This window comes from Danio rerio, chromosome 19 (genome assembly GCF_049306965.1).
Source record: "Danio rerio strain Tuebingen ecotype United States chromosome 19, GRCz12tu, whole genome shotgun sequence".
In the NCBI taxonomy this organism is placed as follows: Eukaryota; Metazoa; Chordata; class Actinopteri; order Cypriniformes; family Danionidae; genus Danio; species Danio rerio.
The window spans coordinates 5,292,718-5,318,219 of record NC_133194.1 but is presented as its reverse complement, the minus strand read 5'-3'; the positions used below and the strand labels follow the sequence as shown (position 1 = coordinate 5,318,219).

General features: G+C 31.9%; 1 long non-coding RNA gene across 3 annotated transcripts in view; it reads left to right on the top strand.

Moving 5' to 3' along the window:
- The window catches only part of LOC141378993 (uncharacterized), a 136,796-nt gene that overhangs the window by 66,691 nt on the left and 44,603 nt on the right, over window positions 1-25,502 (top strand). For 2 of the 3 annotated variants that reach the window (XR_012394865.1, XR_012394866.1), the window contains exon 2: window positions 21,315-21,524. This is a non-coding gene — a long non-coding RNA (uncharacterized lncRNA). Of the gene's footprint in view, window positions 1-21,314; window positions 21,525-23,521; window positions 24,327-25,502 lie in introns of those variants that run through there. The other variant, XR_012394864.1, reaches the window with a different exon arrangement.

Sequence of the window (25,502 nt, the reverse complement as noted above, 5' to 3'; positions counted from 1 at the left end):
AGTGCACTTTAAAACTTTTATGCCATTTTGAACGCAGTCATGGCTCCTGATGAAGTTATAGGTGACCTATTATTTAGAAGCGGAATTTACGTTACGTCTCCAAAGCTTGTGAAAACAAAATTATATAGCATACGTGAATGGTTGTAATTTGTATTAATAGTGGCAGGTCAAAATGGACACCCAAGACAATTGTTGTACCCAGGGCTTAATTTGTGGCCGAACACACCGGATCCGGCACCTCTGAAATCATATCCAGCACCTCATTTTTACCGATCCCCCTCCACAACTGCCCTTCTCCCCCATCCTCTGTTCACTTTCACTTTTTTTTTTCGCGACTCCCCAACCCTCTTCACCCTCTTTAATTTTTATACAGTTCAGTTTCAGCTATCTTCATATTGACACCTCATTTTACCGGCTTAATTTGTGCCGGAACACGCCACATCAGGCACCTCTAAAATCTGATCCAGCACCTTATTTTTACCGATCCCCCTCCACATCCGCCCTCCTCCCCTATCCACTTATCACTTTCACTTTCTTCCATGACTCCCCAACCTGAAATCTGCGACTTTCTGACCCTCTTTATTTTTTATACAGTTCAGTTTTAGCAATCTTCAATCTTGACAATTTCGTTCCATTTGCAGTGCACTTTTATGACATTTATGCCATTTTGAATGCAGTCGTGGCTCATGGCGAAAGCTAAAGGTGACCTATTATTTAAAAGTGGAATGGTCATTTTTATGCTTAGGTCAATCAACAGAATGGTTAATGTACAAACAAAGACAAATGAATAAATCCTGAATGTTGATTTCACAAATACTTTTATTTACAATTAGTAAAAGTCTTACTTCTAAACGTTTAAACACAATTAGCTAATTAGATAATCACAGAATACTCTGCAAAAAGCACCCATAACCCTTTTAAAAATTCGACCCAACAAAAACCATAGAAGGATTTGCACAATGCTTACTCAAGAAACCCAAACAATCTATCGAGAGAATTTATTCCCACGCTGGGTCCTATCTGGAGCTCTCCATACACTGCTGGTCATTAGTAATTGTATTAATCAACACAATGTAATCAACTTCCTACTAATGATCGTTGCGTCTCGTTAAGAGCCTTGCTCATGTTTTATTGAACACCCAATTAAGATGGAGCATTCAGCGGTTAATTAGCATGCCGGGGCTCGTGTTGTTGTTGTGAGCTCCCACTGTGTGTCAAAAGCGAGATGTGAGAGGATTTACCATGGGACACTTCTTACTGCACTATTGTATCTGAATGCCCTACTTCAACTTCAACATCTGTGCGCATTAAACTTATTCTGAGGCTTAACATAGCTCTTATTATAATTCAAGTGGTAAATGTTTCCATCCCAGGTCCCATGATAACGTTGCATTGTTAGTATTAGTATATATTAGCAACTGTGGCACAAATGTATATGCATTATTTTTAAAGATCATATAACTTGTACAGTATACTACACAGTAAAAAACGATCTTCATCTTGGCTCAATTCAAATCCATTTAGTTAACTTTATTGTTTTGATATATATATATATATATATATATATATATATATATATATATATATATATATATATATATATATATATATATATATATATATATATATATATTTAAGTTGGTTGAACATAATCAATTAAGTTGTCCCCCAAAACCTTAAGAATTGTGTTGCTTCAGCTCATTTTAAATAAGTAGTTTAAACAAGCAGCAAAAGTAATTTTTGTGTGTGTATATGTATTCAAAAAATGCTGATAAAACATCTTGTTCCAACATAAATCGATCAAGTTAATTGTATTGTTTTTTTTGTTTGTTTTTATTTAAGTGGGCTGAACATAAAACAATTAGGTTGTCCTAATAACCCCTTAGGAATTGTGTTGTTTCAACTAATTTTAAGGAAGTAGTTTGAGCAAGCAGCACAATACATTTTGAGTGTGTATATGAACTCAAAAATTGCCAAAAAAAACATCATGTTCAACACAAATTGAATAAAATAACTATCATTTTTACAAGTTTAAGTCGGTTGAATATAAAGTAGTTAGATTGTCCCTAAAAGAATCTTAATAATTGTGTTGGTTCAACTCATTTTAAAAAGGTGGTCTGAACAAGCAGCAAAAGTCCTTTTTTGTGTGTATATGTATTCAAAAATTGTTGATAAAACATCTTGTTCCAACACAATTTAAGTTAACTGTATATTTGTTTACAAATATGAGTGGGTTGAACATAAAGCAATTAAGTTGTCCCAACAACTTCTTAAGAATTGTGTTGTTTCCACTCATTTTCTATGAGTAGTTTGAGCAAGCAGCACAATACGTTTTTGTGTGTATATGAACTTAAAAATAGAAAATGTAACATCTTTTTCAAACTAAATTGATTAAGTTAGCTGTATCCATTTTGCAAATTTAAGTGGGTTTAACATAAAACAATCAAGTTGTCCCCAAAAGAACCTTAAGAATTGTGTTGTTTCAACTCATTTTAAATAAGTAGTTGAGCGAACAGCAAAAGTCATTTTTGTGACTACGAACTCAAAAATTGTCAATAAAATATCTTGTCCCAGCAAATATAGATTAAGTTAGCTATTGTTTTTACAAAATTAAGTGTGATGAACATAAAACAATTAAATTGTCCCCACAACGCCTTAAGATTTTTGTTGGTTCAACATATATTAATTAAGTAGTTTGAGCAAGCAGCAAGTCATTTTTGTGTGTATTTAAACTCAAAAATTGTCACTATAGCATCTCGTTCAACACAAATCAATTAAGTTAACTGTATAATTTTTTACAAACTTAAAAGGATTGAACATAAAACAATTAAGTTGTCCCTTAAAAAATACTAAGGATTGTTGTTTCCACTCATTTTAAATAAGTTGTTTGCAACAGCAAAAGTTCTTTTTTTGTGTATATGAACTCAAAAATTGCCAATATGACATCCTTCCTTAACCCAAATTGTTTGTCAACTTTATCCTTTTTACAAATTTGAGTGGAATGAAAATAAAACAATTAAGTTGTCCCAAAAACTCATTGAGAATTGTTGTTTCAACTCATTTTAAATAAGTAGTTTGAGCAAGCAGCACAATACCTTATTTGTGTGTAACTCAGAAATTGTCAATATAACATCTTGTTCAACGCAAATTGATTCAGTTGGCTGTATTGTTTTTACAAATTAAAGTGGGCTGAACATAAAACAATTAAATTGTCTCCTAAAAAGCAAGAATTGTGTTGGTTTAACCTATTTTAGAGAAGTAGTTTAAGCAAGCATTTTTTTTTTTATCACGATAACATCTTGTCCCAACACAAACTGATTAGGTTAACTGTATATTCATTCATTCATTCATTTTCTTGTCGGCTTAGTCCCTTTATTAATCCAGGGTCACCACAGCGTAATGAACCGCTAACTTATCCAGCAAGTTTTTACGCAGCGGATGCCCTTCCAGCCACAACCCATCTCTGGGAAACATCCACACACAAACATTCACACACACACACACTACGGACAATTTAGCCTACCCAATTCACCTGTACCGCATGTCTTTGGACTGTGGTGGAAACCGGAGCACCCGGAGGAAACCCACGCAAACGCAGGGAGAACATGCAAACTCCACACAGAAATGCCAACTGAGCTGAGGCTCGAAACAGCGACCTTCCTGCTGTGAGGCGACAGCACTACCTACTGCACCACTGCTTCGCGTTAACTTGATATTTTTGTACAAATTTAAGTGGGTTTAACATAAACCAATTAAGTTGTCCCAACAACCCCTTAAAAATAGTGTTGTTTCAACTCATCTTAAATAAGTAGTTTGAACAAAGAGCAAACCATCAAACAGCTAAAGTCCTTTTTTGAGTGCATGAATTCCAAAACTGTCAATATAACATGTAATTGAGTTTATATTCTTTTAAAAAAGTTATAAAGATAAGAAACAAAATGAAGAGAGAAAGAAGCAGCTATAAAAAGGACCTTATTATATTAGCATCTGTTTTGTAAATTGCTTTTCTTATCCTGTGGATAAAAGGACGTGTTAAAAAATCTCTCTGTGTGTTGAAGCCGTCATATAATATCACTCTGATTCTATTCTTTTTTTTTATTTTTAAATTGAGTCTTTTAGATTGTTTTATGGCAAACGTCAGAAATGACTTTAGATGTCAACTAGCGGTCATTTTGCAGATGACCCGATGTCTGGCCAGTGACTGAGGATTAGAGGCGTAATATGATCATACAACAGTGTCTGTTTTCATATCCGTCCGAATGTGACTTATTATTTTAAGCTCATATTATGGGAGGAAAAAGGTCACGGTTCACCCCACAAGATAAAAGACGGCACAATGAAATTGAATTTTCCTTCACTTCTTTTTTGCTTTGTTGTTTTTCAAACAGGAAAGGGGGAAAAAGAAGTAAAAGAGCTAAGAAATGAGTAGAACAAGACAGAAACGGCAAGCAAAGCAAGAGTACATTTAAGAGAAAGCAAAAAAGACCAAATAACACAAAGCAAATATTACAAGACAAAGCAAATCAGAGTAAAAAAAAAAAAGCCCAGAAAGATAAAGTGCTCTGATAAACCAACACAATCTCACGGCAATTCGTAACTTTTTCATTTAGTGGCTAATTCGTATCAATTTGTACGATCTAATTCGTACAATTTAGTACGATTTGCTCATCCCCCAATGACGGTTGGGGTTAGGGGTGGGGTTAGGTGCCACGCCTCCTTTTTAAAATCGTAGCATTTCGTAAGACTGAACTCGTACGAATTCGTACTAATTAGCCACTAAACTGGCAAAACGTAAAATACTTACGTTTTCTTGTGAGATCAGGCTGGAAAAACAGTGTCAGCTTTGCACATAAGTTTGCAGTTCTGTCTCTGTTTACATTGTCAACTTTTCCCATGTGGGCAGTAGGGTGGAATCTGTGCAATATATTATGCAAATAAAATTAATTTTCATAAACTAAATTATTCTTAAGTCACATTATTTTGTGCTGTGTAGAGCTGCACAATTAATCATTAAAAGATTTCGATCTCGATTCGATCCCCTAGACGATCTTAATCCAGCATTTCTATGACTCTGCCAATCCTATTTTCGAGTTCAGGAGAGAAGAAAAGGCGGCTGCATGAGTCTTTTCATTGTTACACATACGTTGCTCATTGACACCTCCAAATGATGTTGAATGAGTCACATACTGTATTTATAAGGTATAATTCACCTAAAAATGTCATTTTTGTCTTAATATAAGGATGTTTTGGCGATCGGGAAATCACACATGACGAGCTGCTGACCGTGAGATGTTATCACAGAGAGGGTGCGAGCGCTCTACTTAATGATAGACGCGCGCGCGTCTACTTTAGTGAACAGAACCTGCATATGTTGCGAGTAACAGGTAATTCAGTTGTAAATAATATTCAGTTTGTGTCACAGAGTGATCGTTTGGGAGCCGCGTGCAAAGTATGAACAAGAACTTAGCAGTCAAAATGAAACCGAAAGTGTGCACTTCGTTTAAATGAACATATCGCATTTTAGAGTTATGATTACGGCAAGCATTTGATATGTTTTTTCTTTCATAGCGAGCCCAAAGTTGTGCATGAAAATAATTATTTACAGTGTCAGTATAACTACTCTAGCCTATATATTGTTGAATATAATCTGATAATGGCAAATGTCTGATTTTACCAGTGAACAAATTAGTCTAATATGACAGATTGCAAGCATAAATCTCAAACATAATAATTCAACATCAGAATTATTATAAGTAGAATAGTATTATTTATAGAAACCAGTAGACCTACACATAATATTAATGTCGATGTTGTGCCATGTTTGTTTTTACCATACCTTTATTTTACATATACAGAATCGTGAGAAAATCGTGATCTTTATTTTCAGCAAAAAAATTGCAATTCTCATTTTAGCCAGAATCGTGCAGCTGTAGTGCTGTAGAGAAAAGGTGTTTCAATCCTTTTCAATTTGTTAAGATAATATATGCAATATATTTTATTATAAAATTGCAAACTGATGTTGGATGTATTTTGAAGTAGATTTCACTGACTTTATTAGTTACACAATAATTGTTGTTATAAGTGCAGATCAAGTTCCAATTGATTTCTCAAATTGATTATTCCTAAAGTACTTGAGTTTAAAAATTGCAGGACATTGAATCAAACTTCTAAAAAGTGTATTATCGGGCCGGGGATTGTCCAGCCAAGCTCCTCCAACCGGGTGATGTCACGTAATTTGCAACAAACACCAGAAGGTGTTGTGACGCTCTCCATATGTAGCGAAACCAAAGAGCGAAACAGATGACAAAATGGGAAAATATTTGGAGAAAGACGAGTTCAAACAGTGGCTGAAACCTCTCACTGAAAACAACCGCATAGTTTATTCTCTCAAGCTTTGTTTTTTCCGAGCTTATCCGAGTTCTGTTGCATGGTTGTGCTCCATTGATTTACCTACAACTGTTTATTAACAACTGTTTATTAAGTTAAAGGTTTGATACTTCACTTTAAGTGGCGATGAGGTCTTGAAATATTCTGAGAAGTTCTTTAATAAGTCTTAAAAGGGTATTGAAATGACCTTTAGGATTCCTGCATGTACTCTGGTGTAAAACTAAAATTAAATACAGTAATGCTTTGTTTCTCGCACATAGTTAGCTATTTTGTTGTTTACATGTTTCAATCTGGCTACCACCGCAAGTGTATTTTAAGCCTGTGGGAAACACTGACAGGTCTCCCCAAAAAACCAAGCACCAGACATTACTTTAGCTCACTTCACACTTGACCAACATGAAGAAAATGCGTTTTCTATTTCACATTGAGAGCTTTATAAATGACCAATGTTGAGGGGACAACCATTTCACGGAGCGGAGCATCGTAGGTCTGCTTCTGTAAAAAGAAAAAAAAAAAAGAGGTCGCTATACCTGCACGCCTCATGATAAATGAGCGCAGTCCACAGAAAACGGGAAATAAATGCTTCAGAAAATATTGCTTTACAGAGCTCAATGGGCTGACTTCTGAAATGATCGTTATTTATGAGCAAAGGGCCGCTGGACGACACGGCGAATTATTTTTGGTATATTTCATACGACGAGATAGCCAGACGTGTACGGTCAGTACGAGAGATGGCCGGGGAGGGGCGAACAAAATTGGTCATTGAGCAGTACAGGTAGAAAAAAAACAGAAATCAATAAGCAATCTACGGAAGAGAAAAAAAAGGCTGTAGCGTCTGGAGAGGTTATCATAGCGGCTCCTGTAAATGAAGAGTCCTTCAGAGCGAACGGCCACTGTTAGATCGCTTTCATGAGGTTAGAGAGGTCATGGAATGGCCGTCGCTGTTTTTTACGCTGCATAGGATACATTAATGTCTTTTCGAACCGCAACGGCAAAAATGACAGCAAAAATATATGCGTTAATAGAGTGATTGAAGGGGAGTGTTTCTGCTTCAGTGCAGATATCGAAGACTTGGAGTTGTGGCGGATAAAACTAAACTCTGAAACTTTCAATGAAAGCCTTTTGTTACATCAAAGAAGTGATTTCAGCTTGCTTTCAGATTTAACAAGTGCTGTTAGATGAGGATTCACCAAGTCTCAGCTAAAAATCCTCTTTAAGAAAAGTTTACTGAAGAAAAGTCACATTACATCACGGATTTCATTTGGAGGGTGAGTAAATGAACAGCTTATTTTCCTTGTGTGAGTGAACTGCACACGTGGAGTGGAGAGAGATGGCGATATAGAGCAAACTCTGTGGATGGACATGATTGGGAGGCCATGATGGGTGAGGGCCAATGGAGGGAATTTGGCCAGGACACCGGGGTTACACGCCTACTCTCAGGCCCGGATTGGCTAATCGGGAGGACCGGGAGAATTTCCGGTGGGCCGGTCCGTTTTTTGGCCGCGAGGGCCGGTATCCCTGGCTCCAGAATCGGTTGCTCTCAGCAGTCACACTTTTTGAATTTATTTATCTAAGTTATTTATTTGACCACAGCCGTTTTATTCATTATTTTACCGCAGCTCTACTCTTTTTTATCTATTTTCTCGCAGCTCAGTGAACAAGTTGCAGTTACTTGGTCAACTTTCACTGAACAGCTGTTGTGGTTCAGTGGTTAGCACATTAGTTTTTGACCCCGCAGACCCGGGTTCGATCCTCGTCTGAGTAATTATTATTATTTTTTTTCATTTTTATTGTTAAGATATATAATACTGTTAGGGTTGTTAAACATTTGAAGTTCTAAAGCAGTTGTTTTCTCAAAAAAAGACGTTATAGTGTTATTAGAAACTGATTTGGAAATTACCTTATTTTAATATAGTTAGTCATGAACTGAGGTGGGCCGGTCTGAGGCTTGAAACTCCAGGGCTGAAAAGGAGTCCCACTCCGGCCCTGCCTACTCTTGAGGAGAAGTGCCATGTGATTCTCAAGACGGCGCTTACTATGTTTCCATCCAAAAATGTGAATACACTTTATGCGCCAAAATGGATTATCGCATAAAAGACGTGCGAATAAAGCAGCGTTTCCATCCAACAAATCAAAACAAATAAAAATATCTATTTTCCTCCGAATATTAACAACGACGTGCTCGGTCTATGGGATTGGATCGGGCAGGGGATTGTTTTTTATTTATTTATTTAATTAAATTTTTTTTTTATTTCCTAAACATTTCCAGTCAAATGCATAACAAGTCTTACAGTATTACACATTTTAGCATAACGTGTAAACAAAGTAACAAAAAAGAACAAAGAAGGAGAGAAAGAAAAAATAAAACAAATAAAGAACAAGAGCGGGTTTACATAACATTTACCATAGAGAAGAGGAGTTTAGCTTTTAAAGTATATTCACAGTTCTGGTCACTTTTTGACTTGAAAGTCCTTTAGGAGTTTTATGACATTATGACATCATCGACGCATGATTCATTATGATTCACCGCTATTATGACATCAACAGCCTAACACAATTGAACAGCAAAGCTCCTCTGAGACTCGCACAAGCTGCTCTCGAATTCTTTATTTTGAGCTCTGCTGTATGTATATATATATATATATATATATATATATATATATATATATATATATATATATATATATATATATATATATATATATAATGTTTTTTATCAATATGCAAGAAAGAAGATTTGTAAAAACACAACATGAACAAAAGATACAATATCACAGTAAATCACAGTAAATCATACAAGTTTAAAAGATTTACAAACCAAGTAATTTTCCATACAACCAAAAACACTTTAATTAAACTCCCAAAATGATTTAACATTTTTTCAGAGTACAAAAAGAGTATTTGGAGGAAATACTGTTACTAAAATGAGCTTGTCTGATGTTTACTTTTTTAAATAATTATATAAATATATATTTTGCACATGTCTGCAAATAAAAGTGTTGTCATATAGAATGGCACAAGTCTCCAACTTGTCCTGTCTTTAACGATAAGCGAGACTCCAGTGCAGAGCAACCGGACAGGTCAATGAATTAATAATGGCGTATCTCATATCTCATAAATAAAATGTTTCTACAAATATCTGATCTCTTAAATACCAGCAATCGACAGCGCTCGCTTGCTTTTGGAGAAGTGCTTTCTAAAAGGAACATAAACCTTTAACATCGTCTTTCATGATCTGGATATTCAATAGCACAGAATCCTGATGAGAGATATGGATACCGACCTGCACTGTGCTGCGGATACTGATATAAAATATTAAATTTGTTATTTTAACAGATTTCCAGAACTGCACTATTTTGTTTTATTTTATTAACATTTTTTAAATTTAATTTATTTTTTTTAATTTACTTATTTATTTTTATTTAGTTATTCATGCAATTATTTTCATTTATTTAGTCATGTATTTATTTTTTATTTATTTCTATAATAATTTTATATTATTTATTATAGATTTTTTTTCTTTTTTCATTTGGTTATTCATATATTTTTTATTTAATTTATATTTATTTTTTCAATTGGTTATTAGTGTAATTATTATTTTTAATTATTTTTCATTTAGTCATGCATTTTATTTTGTTTTATGTATTTTTTTCATTCATGTATTTTCATTTTATTTATTATTCTTATTCATTTAGTCATGTATTTGATTTGATTTATTTATATAATCTTTTTAAAAGAATTATTTATTATATATATATTTTTTCTTTTCATTCCTTTAGTTATTTATGTTTTGTATTTATTTATTTTTTTATGTTTATTTGTGGTCAGTCTTACTCATGGATTGTATATAACTGATGATGTCCAGAAGTTTGTACAGCCAAATTAATATGTTTGGAGAGAAATATTAAATACAATTTTAATAAACAGGACCAATCAAGAAAAAAATTGAATTAAGTTTTTGTTGAAATTTTGGTAATTTATATATTAATTTATTACTTTTTAAAGGTTGCCCAAACTCTTATTTTAATGAATTTGACTGTGTAATAAAACTGCTTTTTTCTTTAAACTATTTCAAAATCTATTGTCTATATTTACTGAGAAATGGATAAAAATATTACATTTCAAAAGAGGGTGTACTCATTTATTCTGAGTGCACTCTGTCTTTGATATCAAATATCACAGAAAACTAAAATAATAAAATCCATAGGTTATTGTGTCTCTGGCAAATGAGATAAAATATTAAACACAAAGTAAAATCAAATAATTGGTAAATGTTACTCAATCTGATATGTCAAATATGAAATTAAATGAATATTAAATATATATATAAAAAAATTATGTTACATTTTTATTAGATATTTGCACATTTTGTTATGCAAATGTACAAAAATGCATGCCTGGAAAGTTTCAAATGATTAATAAATCACTAATGTATAGTGATAATTGAATTTATCACAAATAATAACATCAATATTTTGGTATTAATATTGATATTTTAGCCTCCAATTATGTATTGATAGTTGAATTTATTACAAATATTAACATCAATATTTTGGTATTAATATTGATATCTTAGCCTCACACTCACCAATTTTGTAGTGGTAAATTAATTTATCACACTAGGGTTAATTTAATATACCATTGTATTGATGATGTCAGATGTTTAGCATTTTATATTCTGCAATATGTTCATATTTTACATATTTGATTTGTATATTAGAAGAGTATCATATTAAGCATTCAGTAGCATTTTCCTGTAGCTGAAATGCATTATTTTTGTCTGTTTAATTGTAAAAATACATCTATGTAGTGTTTAATTTGTATTATTTTAGTTAGATCAGGTTAAACTTAGACTAAAATAAGAAATACAATAATAACAATGCGAGTTTCAGCAACTAGTTAATTAACTAGTTATCATAGCAAACATAGAGTAACTATTTAAATGTAAGAAATCATTGTGTATTCACATTGACTGCCATTATAGCCATATTTATTTAAGGTATACTTTCTTTTCCCTGTTTGATCTGTGCAACTTTCATCTTAGAGATCTTCGTCTAACACAGATCTGACACATCACATGGCCGTGATGGAGAGAAACATGCGTGCGGATGAGAAAAACAGCGGTGCGTTTGTGCTGACTGTTCTCGCCGCTGACTGTAAATAATGGCGTCTGCTGTATGAAGACATTCATCTCTCTTTTACAAGTGAATCTCACTAAACCTGTCATGAACACGTCTGGGTCATATTTCAGCTCAGAGTCAGAAGAAAGAGATAATTCTGCTATATAGGGTGCCATAGAGCTGCACAATTCATTTAAAAATAGGGACCTCAGTTCAAACACTCATGCAATATTAATTGTAAATGGTCACGATTTGCCATTGTTTATTAAAGGTTTTATGGTGTATATATATTCAGTTGAACAAGAGGGATAAGTTTTGTGTATAGTTGATAAAACTTTTCAGTCAATATTACTAGTTCTTAGTTATTAGATGGGATTTAAACAGTGACGTCTACAAAATCAATCAATCACTGGTTGAAAGCAACCTGACATTAGCAGTCACATTATGTCATGTAATCATCATCAATGCTTTTGTCACGAATTATTTCTTCCGACAGATTCTGTTCATATTTAAGATGTTTATTATGTAACATCAGGATTTTTCCAAGACCCAACATTTCCTTATGTCCACACATGTAGAGGAATGATAATACAGCTCAATTTAACTTAACCATAACTTAAATTTAATCATTACCTTACTTTACCATACTTTAACCTTACATTAACTTTAACCCTAACGTAACTTAGCTTAACCATAACTTTAACTTTGACTCTAACTTTTAGTTCTACTGTATGTCCACACATGTAGAGGAATGACAATAAAGCTTAATTTGACTTAGCTTTAACTAACTTAACTTCCTAAAATAACCTTAAACATAACCTTACCTTACCTTAGGTGAACCTTAACCTTACTTTAACCTCAACTTTAACCTTACCGTAATGTAACTTAAGGTAACTTAACTTAACCAGAACTTATCTTTAATCATAAGCTTACCTTACCCTTCTTTAACCTTTACTTTACTTTAACCTTACCATAACATAACTTAAGGGTAACTTAACCCGAACTTTACTTTAACTCTAACTTTTAGTTCCACTGTATGTCCATACATGTAGAGGAATGACAATAAAGCTCAACTTGACTTAGCTTTAACTTAACTTCTTAAAAATAACCTTACTTTAACCTTAACCTTAATTTTAACCTTACCGTAATGTAACTTAAGATAACTTAACCCTAACTTTAACCTTAACCTTATTTATTCCACTGTATGTTCACACATGTAGAGGAATAACAATAAAGCTCAACTCAACTTAACCATAACTTAACTTCTTAACTTAACTTTAAACATAACCTCACCTTACCTCACTCTAACCTTAACTTTAAGTTTATTCTTACCAGAACGTAACTTAACTTAACTTTAACTCTAAACTTTAGTTCCACTGAATGGTTATACATGTAGATGAATGACAATAAAGCTTGACTTAACTCACCCTACATTAACCTTGCCTTACTTAAACTTTAACTTTAACTTTACCGTAATGTAACTTAACCCTAACTTAACCTAACACTTACTTTAACTTACTTTACCTTACTTTAACTTTAACCTTTAACCTTAACTTTAACTTGAAACCTTACCTTAACTTAACTTATAGTAAAGTAACCTTAACTTAACCATAATTTTAACCTTAACTTTACCCTATTTTACCATACTAACTTTACTTAATTTAACTCAACTTAAATTAACTTAATGTAACTTTTAACTTTACCCTACTTCAACTTAACTTAACCCTAACATAACTTTAACCCTAACCTAACCTTACTGTAACCTTATTTAATATAACTTAAATTAATTTAACTTTTAACAACTTTTAACTTAACTTATCCTTTAACTGTAACTTAACTAACTTAGCTGAGCACTGTGTATGTCAAACATTTTGTCAAACTTCATCATTTTTTTTTTCTTTATGGCAGTAACCATTGTACTTGTAAATCTAATTTTCACATTCTATTAACTATATAAAAATAAAAATAATTACAAAAAACACAACTCGGATTATAAATATTTTTTTCTTTTGATTTCCGAGTTAAATGCAACATGTTTTCGTGACGCACATTTAGACTTCTGACTGCTCTAATCAAGAGTTTCTGGCTTTAGTGAGTTTGAATAAATGCCTTTTTCTTTCATTATTCTTACTTGTGTGATTTCTGTCGTGTGCCGCTGTGCTGAATGGTGCCCTGCTAACGGTTTTAATTGGACTCGAGGCCATTTTAAAGCGCAGCATGCCAGACGCTGCTCCATTCAGGTGAAACTCCCTGTTTTTATTGTTGCAGTGACAAAACCTCTCAGTATAAAGCGGCTCGGACTCCATTTTCCTTTGATCTATTAGAAAAAAACATAATGATCTGTAACAGAGGTTCCATTAGTCTGAAGTTCAGGTCAGAACAATGTTTTGTTCACTCACGATGTGGAAAAATAAATTCAATCTCAGCAGCTCATTAATATCTCAGGTGTTTCTCTCGGACAACAATGCGATATTTAAAGTGCCTCTTTATGCTTTTTTATAAAGGTTGTTTTGAAGGTTTCCTACAATAGGTGTTTTTCAAAAAAGAATTGCATTTTGGCATAATGTAATTGCATATTGTATTTTATTTTGTGTGTATCAAATAGCTCATTTTTTTATACCTTAGGTCAATTTGTCCTGGGAGATTGTTATATCCAAAATAAGTAACAAAGATTCCTTTGAATACGTTTTGCATTCATACAAATTATATAAAAAGATGACTGAAATAATTATTTGCTGATTTTGAACCATTGCTTGCCTTACGGGTAAGACCTTGCTTGAGGTAGTCTGTTGAAAAGCAGTGCATGTGTTTTGTAAAATGTTTGTTTAGTTGATTTGCCTCTTTGAGTTTGTGGACCAGTCATATACAGTATAAGGTCTTCTTGTTTTATGAACATAACTTAGCTTTTGTGGACCAGTTATGTAAGGTCTTCTTGTTTTATGAACATAACTTGGCTTAAGCCTTAACTTAATCCTTAACTTAAACCTTAACACTTAACTTAACCCTTGACTTAACCCTTACCTTAAAATTTTACTTAACCTAAGCCTTAACTTAACCCCTAACTTAACCCTAAACTTAAGACTTAACTCATCCTAACCCTTAACTTAACCCTTAACTTAAGACTTAACCCTGAACTTGACTTAACCCTTAACCTAAGACTTAACCTGACCCTTAACTGTACCCTTGACTAAACCCTTACCTTGATGCTTAATTTAACCCTTAGCTTAAGTGACTTAAACCTTACCTTAATCCTTAACTTAAGACTTATCATAACCTAACCCTTAACCCTTGACTTGACTAAACCCCCCTAATAACTTAAGACGTAACTTAAGACTTAACCTAACCCTTAACTTAACCCTTGACTTGACTTAACCCTTAATGTAAGACTTTACCTAACCCTTAACTAAACCCTTCATATAATTTAACCCTTAACTTCAGCCTTAACTTAACCCTTAATTTAAACCTTAACCCTTAACTTAAGACCTAATTTAACCTAGCCCCTAACTTAACCCTTGACTTAACCCTTAACTTAACCCTTTGCTTAACCCTTTACTTAAGCCTTAACTTAAACCTTAACTTAACACTTAACTTAAACCTTAACCCCAAACTTAAGACTTAACCTAACCCTCAACTGAACCCTTGACTTTACTTAACCCTTAACTTAATACTTAACCTAACCCTTAACTTAAGAATTAACACTTAATTTAACCTAACCCTTAATTTAACCCTTAACTTAATCCTTAACTTTTAACTTAACCCCTAACCCTTAACCAAAGACTTAACTTAACCTAACCCTTAACTTAACTCTTTACTTAACTCTTAACTTAACTCTTGACTTATAAAACATTATTTGTGTTTTATTTTGAGCTAAAACTTCACAGTATCACTCTTGGGACATCGGAGGCTTATGTTACATATTGTAAAAAGGGGCATAATAGGTCCCCTTTTAGAAATAACATAGGTTGTGTTTTTTTTAACATATCTGTTTTAGAAGTGTAGGTGATTTGGAATGCCTCACTTAAATTTGTTTGTGTGTGTGCGTGCGTGCGTGCGTGTGTGTCTAAATTGAAATGTAAATGCTTGTTCCCGTAAGTCACGTCATGATTCAAACAAAGCAGCATAGACAATCACACAGGACTCCAATGTTTTTTCCACATCTCATTTTAAATGTTGTTGTTGTGGTGTTTGTGTACAATAGCACATTGCTGAGCTCTTATTTTAATTCTGTCCATTCAAAAGCATCTCTTGGCTTTATGGTGTCCGTGAAGTGTGCTTACAATGCATTCTAGATTGATTTTGCTCCTCACTCCTCTAGTGCACAAAATTAGCATAAAATCAGCACACGCATCTCACTGACACAATGGAGGACAGCATCTATACTGTCAAACAGCACCACAACAATAGACGCTGGAAATTAGGTGAGAGAGCAGAATGGAAAATAAATTGAGGAATAAATAAATAAAAACAAACAGGCGGTTTATTCAGATCATTCGCTTAACAACTTGAGCTATAGAAATATTTCATTGAATATATTTATTGTATGTTTGTTTTTATATTTGTCATTTATTTATTTGGTTATTTTTAGTTATTTTTGAGTTTATAGTTGTAAACATTATTGTGTATTTTTATAAAGGTTAAGGAGAGTAACTGTCCCAACCCTTTAGTCCAGGGGTCACCAAACTTGTTCCTGGAGGGCCGGTGTCCTGCAGATTTTAGCTCCAACCCTAATCAAACACACCTGGACAAGCTAATCAAGGTCTCACTAGGTATACTTGAAACATCCAGGCAGGTTTGTTGAGGCAAGTTGGAGCTAAATCTGGCAGGGACACCAGCCCTTCAGGACCGAGATTGATGACCCCTGCTTTAATCAATAACTAAAGCCAAAACTATATATATATATATATATATATATATATATATATATATATATATATATATATATATATATATATATATATATATATATATATATATATATATATATATAGCAGTTCTGTCTAGTTCTATATATATATATATATATATATATATATATATATATATATATATATATATAGTTCTATACATCTATAGTTCTACACACACATACATACACACACACACACACACACACACACACACACACACACATATATATATATATATATATATATATATATATATATATATATATATATATATATATATATATATATATATATATATATATATAATATATATGCTTGCTGTAGTCTTTTCAAGCATTTTTACAATGCTAATTTAAGTTATTTTGTCATTTGAAATATACTTTTATATAATATTAAAGGAATTTAATATTAAATATAGATTATATTTGTTATTCAGCTTCTTTAGGGCTTGTATATATATTTATATATTGATATTTATATAGCAAATATAAATATATTATGTTGCATATTTAGTCTAAGTTTATTTATTTATCTATTTATTTTATTTTAAATTTTTATTTTTATCATTTAAATTATTATTAATATTTTTTATTTATTTTTTATATGTTTTTTGTTTAATTTTTAATTAATTAGTTTTCTGTTGGATTTTGATTTGGTTTGATTTATTGTTTAATTATATATTTTTAAAAATGTTTTTTTATTTATTTTTTTATATATATGTTTAGTGTATTTTATTTTAATTCATGAGCATATTTACATTTAGCTCTAAATATGTATTACAAAGTGTCTCTTTCAGCTCGTTTTCTCTCTCTCTCTCTGTTTTTGAACATCACATGACCAAACACACAGTAAACCGCTTTAATGTCAAACCATACGCAGTAAGGCCAGACGGCAATATTCCATCTCCTTGTGATCTTATGTCCTGCTAAATCTAAACATTTGGTCACATAATAACTTCACTCAGTTGGGTAATACAGGAATAATGTCCTTTCGGTTTGTAGAGTGAAATATAATCTGCAGACTGTTCTCTTTTAATGGACTTTTCCTGTCAGGCCGGACAGAAAAAGAGAGAGAATGAGACAGAAAGAGGTCTAATGGGAGACATGCCTCCGGTTTAACAGACTCGCATTTGCCTGAAGAGTCTCTCTCTCTCTCTCTCTCTCTCTCTCTCTCTCTCTCTCTCTCTCTCTCTCTCTCAATTCAATTCAATTGGTGAAATCACGGGTTCTGATTGATTATTGTTTTTATAAATCTACAAAAGATATATTAGCTTTTGAGATGTGGTGGTGGGGAAATGGGGCATTGTGTTCAATTGTTGATGAAGAATTAGTTTTTCTTTTTATAATTAATGTATTTACATTTTTTTACTGCATCCCTTGTGAGTTGTTGACATGTTGAAATGATGATTGTTGACTTATTGTAATAAAAGGCACTTTTAAATTCAATTCTCTCTCTCTCTCTCTCTCTCTCTCTCTCTTTCTCAATTCAATTCAGTTCAATTCAGTAATTGCTTTATTGGCATGGAAAATGTTACAGATGTATTGCCAAAGCATTTATAAAGTTTACATTAAAACAGAACTTTCATATATATTTAAAGAAACAAAGTAAATACAGAAAATAGAAGTACTGTAGAAGTAAATACAAAAATAAATAAAAATACAAACTAATAGTAATAATATTACATAATAATAAACTACATTTGACAATCAACATGAATTCTCATTTAACTCTCTTTCTCTAACAAAGTACTCTTTATTTATGGGTGTAAATATAACACACACAGAGGTGTATTTTAGCACATTTGTTGGACAAGTAAAACTCTCAATTTGTAAAACTGGCAGAATTGAAGGGGATAAGATGAAAAAAATGATTGGCTTGGTTAAATCAATAATTAGAATTGATTATAAATTTAATACATTTTCCTTGAATTTTAATTTAAATGGTGTGTGGATGAAGCTTTATGAAGCTTTATTTTTAAATTAAAAAGGTTTTAAAAGTCAAAAGTCTGTAGCCAATCGAAACTTTGGTCAATCGATCAACTTTTGTTTTTTTCAATAGGAGGAGGGTCATTTGTCACATCAAATTCATTGGGGATTTCACAAGAAAAACAATGGTGTGCTTGGTTTTAACATAACTTTATTCTTTCATGAGTTATTTACAAGTTTCTGACCACTTATAAAATGTGTTCAATGTGCTGCCCATTGTGTTAGATTTTCAATGCAACGCTCTTCTGTGGTCAGAAACTTGTAAATACCTCGCGAAATAATAAAGTTACGTTTAAACCAAGCACGTCATTTTTTTTTCTTGTGAAATTCCCTATAAGTTTGATGTGTCACATGACCCTCTTCCTGTTGAAAAATTCAAGATGGCTGACTTCAAAATGGCCATCATGGTCAAGTTTTCCCCTTCACTTTAGCTGCGTCCCAAATCGCATGCTTATGCACTATTCTACGCCATTTTGTAGTTTAAATAGTGCAAGTAGTGTGTTCACACTGAAAAAATCAAAAAATAAAAAGTGCACTTTAATTACTCGGATGATGCACTCATTTAGCCGCTAAAATGAAGTGTGGAATGATGGACACTTCACGCACTCAACGACCGCAGGTTTGCTCACGTAGCAGAAGGGGCGGAGCTATCGGGCGCACATGTTGAATAACTTTATTTATTATGGATGGTGAAAGCAAAATTCTCCTACGAGAGTGATTATAGCGCCTCCCGATGGTGAATGCGGTTATACTCACGGCAGGTATTATTTGATAATTCGGTCGTTTATTTCACTGATTTGGCAACCGTCAAACGTCATCAGGGAAACGGTTTGAATTTCCGCTTAGTAAAAAACAGTGTGCCACTTGGGACGACACTACATACATATACTATCCTTTTGAGTGTGTAAGTGCATAAGTACATAGTGCATAGTGTATAGTTTGCCATTTGGGACGCAGCTATAAACTAATGTGTCACAAACAGGACATTATTATCACCAACCATTCCCATTTTATTAAGGTGTATCCATATAAATGGCCCACCCTGTATTATGTTTAGAAATTTTGTTAAACAGATATCGGTAGGAAAATATACAGAGGGCCTAATAATTTGGGAGGGTTAATAATTCTAACTTTAGTTATACATGTTGAACTGTTTTATTGTCTAACGTAGTGAAATCAGTGTAAATGAGCTTAAATTTGTGGTAGAATCTTGCTCTGATGTGCTGATAGTTTAGTCTCTCTCTCTCTCGTACACACTCTTGCTGTTAATGCAGAGGCAGACCGGCTTTTCTGGACAGATTGGCAGAATAGCAGCACTTAACCCTGAGCTAAATCTGCCATCGCTGAATATCCAGACAGCACTCTGTGGAGTGTGAGAAAATAATAGACGCTGAGATTGCAGGGCAGACAATGTTTGCTATGCACAACAAGGGCTCCAGGCTGTCCTAATTTTGATGCTACTTTTGCATTTTTTTGGGTGACAAACGTTTAGCTATTTGTGGAAGGCAGATTGGGAATGACGTAAATAATCAGTGTATAAAGCTTTCATTGAAGCATCCTTATGCACTGTATGCTTATTAATAGGAACAGGGAACGATTCTGCCATTAAAGACCTGTGTGTACTGTAAATAAATATAATTCTGCTAATAGAATGCGAATAAGAGCCATATGCGAATAAGCTTTTTACATTTTCTTTAGACTTGGTGCATACTTTTTGTTGACAGCAAGTTTAATTTATTAATTTATTTAATTAAATTAAATTATTTCAAAATATTTTTTTTACATAATATATTTATTGTCTATATATAAATGAACATGCATATAAATTACATTTAATTTGAAATATTTTTACATAATATATATGTATTGTCTAAATACACATGCATATAAATTAAATTAGATTAAAATATTTCTACAAAATATATGTATTGTCTGTATATAAATACACTTGCATATAAATTACATTTAATTAATTCAGAATATTTTTACATAATATATATGTATTGTCTAAATATAAATACTCATGCATACAAATTAAATGCATACATTAAATTACATATATTTATGTATTGTCTGTATGTAAATACACATGCATGAAAATGTAATAAAGTTAAATAAGTTTAAAATATTTTTACATTATATATGTATTGTCTATATGTAAATAAACATGCATATAAATTCAATGAAATTAAATAATTTAAAAATATTTTACATTATTTATGTTTTGTCTTTATAAAAATACACATGCAAATATAAAAACTAAATTTATATAAAAAAAACTATTTGCATAGCTGTTTAAATGTATCTATCATTTGTAAAAAATGTATTTATTAAAATAAAATGTATATATAATTTAAATGTCTCTAAAAATTCATAAATATTTAAATAAATAATTCTGAATATTTTAAATATTTTTGTTTTGTATAATTTTGTTTATAAATTTAATTCCTTAAATTAAATTCAAAATGAAAGTATATTTTTACGTTATATGTGTATTTATACATAGAAAATACATATATATTATGTAAAAACAAACTTTTATTTTTTATTTAATGTGATTAAATTAAAAAAAACAAAATTACACAAAACAAAAAATATTTACTTAGCTATTTAAATTATATATACATTTTATGACATAAAATATCCTTTAATCAATTCAAAATAAAAGTGTATTATTGTTTATGTGTAAATACACATGAATATAAAACTAAATTATACAAAACAAACATATTTAAATGTGTTTATTCATTTTTTGTTAGTATATATTAACATAAATTAAATATGTTCAAATGAAATGTGTTTATATAATTTAACGATTTATATCGATATTTTGCGACACATTGTGCAGCCCTAATGTCATTCTTTATTTACCCGACAATGGGCCTAACCCACTTTCTCCTTCCTTTACTCTACAGGTTTAAAGTACCAATTATTTCCTGTGGCTGAGTTCACATTTAGATGTCAGCGTGTTCCTCATAAGCACCTGGAGCTGCTTGTCCGCGGTGTGAAAGCAGCGCTGGGTCAGATGTCTGACACCTGACAGAATCACCGTCCCACAGACCAGCAGCTTCAGCTTTACTGAAGGCCAAATTAATCAAACAGAGAGCAGGAGAAGAGGAGTGAGTGTGAGTGCACTGACATCACACAACTGCACAATACAGGCTTTCATAACACACTCTTCTTTCTTTTCTTTTGCTTTCTTTCTTTTTTTTCTCTTTCTTTATCTGTTTTTCTATATTTTTCTTTAATTATTTTTCATCTATTTTTCTTTTTCCATTTTTCTTTCATTCTCTATTTTTTCTTTCTCTATTTTTCTCTTAGTTGCTCTCTATTCTTCTTTTTTTCTTATTTTTTCTTTCTCATTTTTTTCTTCCTTTTTCTTTATCCCCTTTTCTTTTTTCTTTCCTTTCTCTTTTTATTTCTTTCTCTATTTTTCTTTTTTCTTTATTTTTCTTTAAAAAAATTCTTTCTCTTAATTTTTTTATTTTTTCACAGTTTTTCCTTATTTTTCTTTCTTTCTTTTAGCTTTCTCTTTTTCTTTCTGTTTTTCTCTCTTTTCTTTCACTATTTTTCTTTTTCTTATTTCTTTGTATTTTTTATTTCTCTATTTTTTACTCTTTTCTTTCCCTTTTCTATTTTTCTTTATTGATTCCTTTTTCTTTTTCTTTTCTTTTTTTCACAATTGTTTCTTTTTTCTTTTTCTTTGTTTTTTTTCTCTATTTTTTCTTTCACTGTTTTTCCTTTTCTTTCTTTCTTTTTCTTTTTTTAATTCTCTGTTTTTCTTTTTTCTTTTTTTTCAAATTTTTACTCTTTGCTTTTTTCTTTACTTTTTACTCTTTCTCTATTTATTTTATCTCTATTCTTATTTCTCTATTCTTTTTTCTGTTTTCTAAACTTTCTTTCGCTCTTACTTTCTTTTTTCTTTTTACTCTTTCTTTCTTTCTCTATTTTTTCTTTTCTTTTATTTCTTTATTTTTCTTATTTTTCCTTCTGTATTTTTTTCTTTCTCTGTTTTCTTTCTTTCTCGATTTTCTTCATTTTTCCCTTTTCTTGTCTTTTTCATTTCTCTTTCTTGATCCTTTTTTCCACTATATGTCCTCATTTCCTTATTTTCTTTTTATTTTACAACTTTTCTTTCTTTGTTTTTCCTGATTTGTTCTTTCTCTTTTTTCTTTGTCTAATTTTCTTTTTCTTTCTTTTTCTTCTCTTCTTTCTTTGTCTCTTTTCTTTCTCTATTATTCTTTTTTTCTTCAATATTTTTATCTCTTGACTTTTTCTTTCTACTTTTTCTTTACTTTTTACTTTTTATTATTACTCTTTTATTTTTATATGCTTATTTTCTTCACATTTTTTTTCTAAATGTAGTTTTTTTACTGTCTTTTTCTTTCTTTCTTTTTTACTCTTTTTGGTTATTTGGAAAATGACAACCCTAAAGTGTGCAAAATATATTCTTGTCAGTCCATCTGTGCTTGACTTTTGAAACCTTTTTAATGTATACGTTTATTTATAAGCATTTAGAGTATTTTTAATCAGTTGCATGCAAAGTGAAGTACTGTATACTGTATTTCTTTCCTTTCTTTTGTGTATTTATTTATTTAGTTAGTTAGTTAGTTAGTTAGTTAGTTAGTTAGTTAGTTAGTTTAAATAAATCAGTACATTGAAATGTCAGTACATAATTTTCATATAGTATATTAAACATAAAATCAAGAAACATAACACATTCACATACCTGATATCTATTCTAAGCAATATGTCATGTCTGTTTTATGTTTATGCTTAATTATGCATGCTTTATATCATATTTACGTATTACAGTACCATTTTCTTCTTTGAGCATGAACCATGTAACCCCACTCCATAGAGCCTGATACAGAAAATGGATGAATTGAATCCAAATAAATATATCTGCATTACAAAATCAATCAGTTCCAGAGCATTGTCTGAATATTCTGAACAGAGAAATCCTGTAATGTGGTGTTGCGTGGGAAACGCATGTCTGATGTGATTTATGTTGCGCTCGATCTAACCTTATTAGACCCGCCATCAAAAAACCACCAGCAGGAGTCTTGAGCGAGTGCTTTAATTACAGCTGTGAGTCATAGCTATAATTCTCCATCCATAGGAGCACATGGAGACCCCCTGCGCACCGGCGGTCCGTGTATTGTCAGACAACAACAATGTCCATTATTCAGAGAGAGAGGCAGAAGGCAACAGGGGAGCTCCATTAGATCCATTACGGCACAGTCAGAAGTCGTCAGGTTCTGTCAAAGATGTGAATGTATTGTTTGTGTCATATAGCTCCGCCTACTGCGCTGTTGGGTGGATCTGATTGGCTCGTTCTCTCTTTGAGCTCTAATGTGTGCTGATTGATGAAAGTCTGTGAGTTTGAGAGAGAGAGAAAAGCAGAAAATGGGAAACAGGCTAGTTTTCAATGTAAATAAAATAAAAAAGATTGAAGATCTATCTATCTATCTATCTATCTATCTATCTATCTATCTATCTATCTATCTATCTATCTATCTATCTATCTATCTATCTATCTATCTATCTATCTATCTATCTATCTATCTATCTATCTATCTATCTATCTATCTATCTATCTATCTATCTATCTATCTATCTATCTATCTATCTATCTATCTATCTATCTGTGTGTGTGTGTGTGTGTGTGTGTGTGTTTTGTTTGTATGTATGTATGTATGTATGTATGTATGTATGTATGTATATATGTGTGTATATATATTGCAACTATGCAGTTTATGTGTAAGAATAATGCCTATTTTAAAATATTTACAATTTCTGAGAGAGCTCGTCGGCGGCCAAAGACGGTTAACGTTATCTATCCACAAGATGGAACCAGAATCGCATAATAAGCCCTTACTCAGTGTGTTTTCTTGAGCACGAATAAATAAAAAGCTAAAAAACGGAAGCCTCATGGTTTTTAAGGTGGATCAGACAGAGTCAATAAGAAGCTGCGAATAAGCAGCTGGATTCAGCCTTGTCCCTCCTTATCGCAAACACAACAGCAGTCTGGTGAGAAATCTCTGTAGTCGGATGGCATTTCATGCCACACTCAGCCTTATAATCTTAAAATGTGAGCAGAATTTGCTGTTTTGTCATCACCATAAAGGGGTCACACACCAGAAGCGCGGCTTCAAGTTACACTATAAAGAATCATTCAAATACTAGCTCTAAAGTGATGTTGGTGAAATAGTAACGGCTTCTAATAACTGATTTATTTTATCTTTGCCATGATGACAGTAAATATTATTTGACTAGATATTTTTCAAGACAGCGTTAAGGGACATTTAAAGGCTTTACTAGGTTAATTAGATTAACTAGGCAGGATAGGGTAATTACAGTAGGCAAGTTATTTTATAATGATGGTTTGTTCTGTAGACCATTGAAAAAATATATAGCTGAAAGGGGCTAATAATTTTGACCTTAAAATGTTTTTTTTTTTTTTTTTATGTAAAACTGCTTTTATTCTAGCCGAAATAAAGCAAATAAGACTTTCTCCAGAAGAAAAAATATTATCAGACATACTGTGAAAAGTTCCTTGCTCTGTTAAACATCATTTGGGAAATATTTAAATATTAGAATTTGCTGTTTTGTCATCACCATAAAGGGGTCACACACCAGAAGCGCGGCTTCAAGTTACACTTTAAAGAATCATTCAAACACTAGCTCTAAAGTGATGTTGGTGAAATAGTAACGGCTTCTGCTGTTCTGACGTAAGCTGCAGATGTGAATGAATGGCGGAAGAAAGTAGTTCCTAATACAAAAGGGTTTTGGAACTGTGTTTGATTTTGTATTTTATGTACAAGATTGTGATGTCGAACTGTTGTATAAATGTAATATCACATGAGTAGCAGTGTGCTATGGCTGCATATCAGCACTGGTGGGGCGCTAAGGCAACGCACGCTTCCCACCAGTGCTAATATACAGGCATAGCACACTTCTACTCGTGTGATATTGCTCATAAGTATGTATGGATGTATGTATATGTGTGTGTGTGTATGTATGTATATACATATATATATATATATATATATATATATATATATATATATATATATATATACACACACACACACACACAC